This window comes from Pinus tabuliformis, chromosome 3_1, assembly GCF_031772625.1.
Source record: "Pinus tabuliformis cultivar Carrire ecotype Pingquan chromosome 3_1, CPIR1, whole genome shotgun sequence".
Lineage (NCBI taxonomy): Eukaryota > Viridiplantae > Streptophyta > Pinopsida > Pinales > Pinaceae > Pinus > Pinus tabuliformis.
This window is the reverse complement of record NC_142301.1, coordinates 961775578-961780313: the sequence shown is the minus strand read 5'-3', so window position 1 is coordinate 961780313 and position 4736 is coordinate 961775578. Positions and strand designations below refer to the sequence as shown.

General features: G+C 38.1%; 1 pseudogene; it reads right to left on the bottom strand.

Annotated features, from left to right (window-relative positions):
* Positions 1-2246: 2246 nt before the first annotated feature.
* Positions 2247-3919, bottom strand: LOC149191004 (aspartyl protease AED3-like; annotated as a pseudogene).
* Between the last annotated feature and the right edge of the window lie 817 nt (positions 3920-4736).

Sequence of the window (4736 nt, the reverse complement as noted above, 5' to 3'; positions counted from 1 at the left end):
GGAACAACATTTGGGATATCCATTTCCGGGTCGAAGTTAGGGGACCATCTATTCAGGTAGAGGCCTCTCGAATTGATGAAGTAGGGGCCATTTCTGAAGATGAGGTTCTGATCTTCTTTTGTTTCGAAGAGGAAAGTGTAGAAGCCCCTTCCACAAAATCTAATGACGATTTTCCCTTGAATGATCGCGTTCTAGTTACATTCTACCCATTTTTGGACTGCTCTGGGCAATGGCCAAAGGCCAGTAAACTGACCTACAAGACCCCTCTCAGCCAAAGAGATTGCTGCCTTCCTCGGGAGGATGGGAGGGAGAGAAACTTCAGGGACGTCTGCTAGTTTCTTGACAAACTTTGAGGCAGCGGGATGGATTCTTGAGGTCGCGTTTTTTGGAATGAGAGAAGCGAAGAGTTTTTCCTGATCTTCATTGTCTTGGGGCGAGGGGGAGTGAGTCCCTGGCATGGCAGTGGAGAGCCTGGCACGCAGATTACTGGGAGATGAGAAGAGCGCAAGCAGGGAAAGGGAGGGGAAGGCCCCACAGCTGGGGCCGGGCAGGAGGCCCACAACAAACCACGAGAGTCAATGGGAGGCTCAGAGGAAGGAGCCCAGGCGGCCCAGCGAGAGAAGCAGAAGGCCCAGCAGCAGGGCTGCCAGGTAGGGGGCCTGCGGGAGGCCTGTCAAGGTCGCAGAGGGAAGCGTGAGAGCTCCAGTTCGAAAAACTCTTGACTCCTCCCGGAGCAGGAGTTGTTAGGAGCCTTCTAATAATATTAATATAATAATCATAAATATATAAATATATAAGAATATAGTTGTTATTATTTATATAGTTATTAATTATCATAAATAATTATAATAATATAATAATAATTATATTGTTATATTATTTTAGTAATATAATAATAATCTAATATTATTATGAGCTATTCTTATTATTAATTAATATATATTAGGAGCTTATATTATTATTATAATATTTATATAATAATATATATAAATAATATCGTTGTTAATATTTATATAGTTATTAATAATACTAAATAGTTGGTGTTAAAAAAAAACCCATAATAATTATTAATGTGGTCGATATAAGCCTATCGGGGTATATCAACTACATTGGAAAATGTGGTTATATATATGTTTCATATAGCCCTATCGGCTTTTATCAATCACATTGGTAAATGTAGATGTGCTAGTTGTGTAATTATCTTAAATGAAATGTTTTTTTGAGAATTTGGGAATATTCTTTTATGTAAGATTTGCCTTTAATGTAAAATTTAGAGTAGTTTTTGGCATAATCTACCACTGTTTATTTCAAAATAATTTCTTATGGATTAATGGAGGAGGGTGTTGCAAATTATTTTGGAATTTTCATTAGAAATTTTGGAAAAAAAATAATTTGATTTTTTTTGGGTTTAGGATTAGTTTTTGAATGTAAAAATAGCTTTAGGAAAGCTTTGAAGTAATTTGAATGTGTATTAAATTGGTAATCCCAATAAATTTGAAAGGAAAAAACATTTCAATTAAAAAAAAATTAAGCTCCAGCTTCTGGGCGTTAGCAAATGGCCTAAGCCTTTTGGAAAATGGATAATAAAAAGCTAGGAAGCCTGAAATTGCTAACAGTTGGTTTCAAGAGGAAACAAAAACCTTGCAAAAATGATGAGAACGAAGATGAGTATGTCGACGATCTGCTCACTGAGTTTTGCTGTCTTCGATCAAAATGTTTGTTAATTGATATGGGAAGAAGGCTTTGGAAGGTGATGCCCAACTAAAGATACCACACAGACCATCCTCAGAGTAACAGCCGCCACAAGGACGAGAGATATGTGCCATAAGTTTCCATATTTGTTTCAGAATTTTTAAATTCTATTTGGGAGAGCATTACGACTGGATAGCTGCATGATATCTCCTCGTATTTAGGGTTTCTCCTCAACTTTCATTCCATTGCTACCTATATATCTGATTAGACAAATTATTTAATTTATATTTATTTACATGACTAGCTATCTTATTCTAACAATAATTGTTGCAAATAAAATTATAATGATTTATTAGTTTGTGATTTTATTCTTATAATAGAGTTATCCATTCTTCTATATACAAATTGACATTACAACGTTTTAATAATGGCTATCAGAATTCACAATCTCTAAAATATTTATCGACATATCCATTTTACACCATAGCACACGTTTAATACTAATAAATTTTTATGAATAATTCGAAAATCACCGGACCGAATAACAGCCGGTGGTTATGAGTGCATCTATTGAGCTTTCAGACGACTCCCGATTATTTTAAGACTACTTTATGACGCGGGAAGAAAGCAAGTGGGAGTTGTAGATAAACATGGTAAACGGATAACGTGCTGTAGAACAATACATAAAATGAGAAGATGACAATATCAAGCAGCAATACAGTGTTCCTGAGCAAATCCCACTTGAGAATTCGGTACATCAAAACCAATACGAAAATTCTGCTGTTGAACATTTCCTAGGATGGGAGGAATAGAGCCGGAAGCAGTAGAGAAAGCGAAGCAAGAGAGCCCCGATCCTGCGCTGACTAGGGTATTTTCCTCGGGCAAAACCAGGTCCACGTTACGATCAAAGTGCAACGTTATGATGGGAACGTTGGCTGAAGAAGAAGACAATTGGTAACAAGTATCGAAATCTGGAGTGGATTCCACCTGCTTATTGGGAATCTGGCTCCGAAAAGTGTCTCTGAGAGCATATAATCAGGCCCAGCGAGATAGGTAAGAGTTGTTCCGGAGTCTAGTACGGTTCCTTCCCTGCTGGCCGGAATTTTGACCGTCGTGTTCCCCACGCTGATTCCCTTCAAATTGAGGTAATAGAAAGTCGGGTTTGAAGGATCTTTTACCAATGTAGTGAATTGCAGACCGGAAGTGGAAAGTGCAGCTTCTTTCCCAAGAACAAGGGATCCCGAAGATGCAGACGATGTCCTGCTGGGAAGACAGTAAGAAAATATTCCACCAAATAATTTCGCGGTCGGCTGATTCAACAACGAAAGTGGTCCGCGCCCCAGTCCCATCAGTCCCGGTTGATTTTGATCTCCGCTTAAGGACTCCGCACAAGTGAATGAGAAATTAGGAAGAGATTGAGAGCCAACAGTGATCGTGTCCGAAGAAAGTGGCCCCTTCACCACGGAGCGATCTCCATACTGCAGTTGCACATCACATTCTGAATTCTCCCCGCAATTCCCACCAGGAGCTTCCTTACATGCCTCTGAATTGCAGTCCAAGGATTTATAGGAAGAAGATAATGTAGAGTCGAAAGGTCGAGCGGCATTCGACTGGCAGCCTTGGCACTGTTTGCATGGAATCCAAGCAACGTCACTACCCGTATCTATAAGCGTATACATGCTTTGCTTGGGCGTCCCAAAATCCGCATTTATTATGTACTCTCCAGACCCCGGCATAACAGGGACGATGGCGTCCTCTTCTTGGTCGACTTTGGACGAACGATAATTCGACATAGAGCGCTTCAAATAACGGAGGCGATTGGCGTCGGCTTTAATTTTTTCAGATATCAAGCTTTCCCAGGTCCTATTAGGAGGTCGGAACGGCGAACACTCTGAATAAAGATGCATAAGAGGAAAGCTCACGCTACGTTTCCACTTCCCCACTTTTCTATTCAAGGCTTTGTCGCTGCTTCCACAGTTCACTGGCGCAGAGTCTATGCCAGACATGGTTGCAGCAAACGACATGAGAGAGAAGACAAACGCTGCAAACTTGATCATAGTGAAGAAGGTCATGGTATTCTGTTAATTAGAGCAAAATCCACAAAACTTCAACTACGCTACACCAGTTTCGTTGTTTCTGAAGAGGCCTGGAGTGGGTGTTTTGTACCATTACCTCGATGCATCAAGGGCTGCCGTTGGAACCCTATGACATACATGTTGATCGACGTTACAATACCACAACCACAATAAATGTGATTGATATAAATTGATACTACTATATCTTTTTTTTTTTTTCCGAAGGTGGCAAAACCTATCAAACTCAGGTGTCAAACCAACAGTGAGGACAGCCATCTCTGGCTGCTATCCGCGAATGTCGGTTTGACTCATCACTGTTATCAAGGAAAACCACACCACCTGTAATAACCCGCGGTCCCTAAGGGATACTACTATATCATTAACATACATAATTACATAATATGAATTTAATAATATTAATAAATATATAATAATAATAAGTATTATATTAATGATATTTTCAGTAATATAATAAACCCAATAAGGCTAGCGTGGATGTTTTATAGCACTGCCTCGATGCATGTGGTGGCTTGTTAGAAATAACAAACTAATTATTTATATATATATGAATGAGAAAGTGAATATATGAACAATTTTAACAATCTATTTAGACCTATCATAAAATCTATTTTTTAAATTAAAAAAAAAAATAAAAAATTGCTTTTTTTAAATAAGTATGTCGATTAAGTTAAAGTACATTTTAAGGCAAGATTAAATTATTAAATTAATAAAATATAAAATGAGTTGAAATAATCCCTTAACGTTTTAATGAAAAATTACATTATTAAATTGAGTGAAAATAACTTAGAAAAATACAGCAAACCTTTGATAGTGCTTAACTCCTTCGCTGAACTTAGAAACCATCTTCTCGAAAGCTACTTTTGTCTCTGTGCTGCGAGATTTTGAACCAAAAGTGATCTGCCAAGATTACATTAACGTGTATTTTATAGTGAAATTTTAATTGAGATA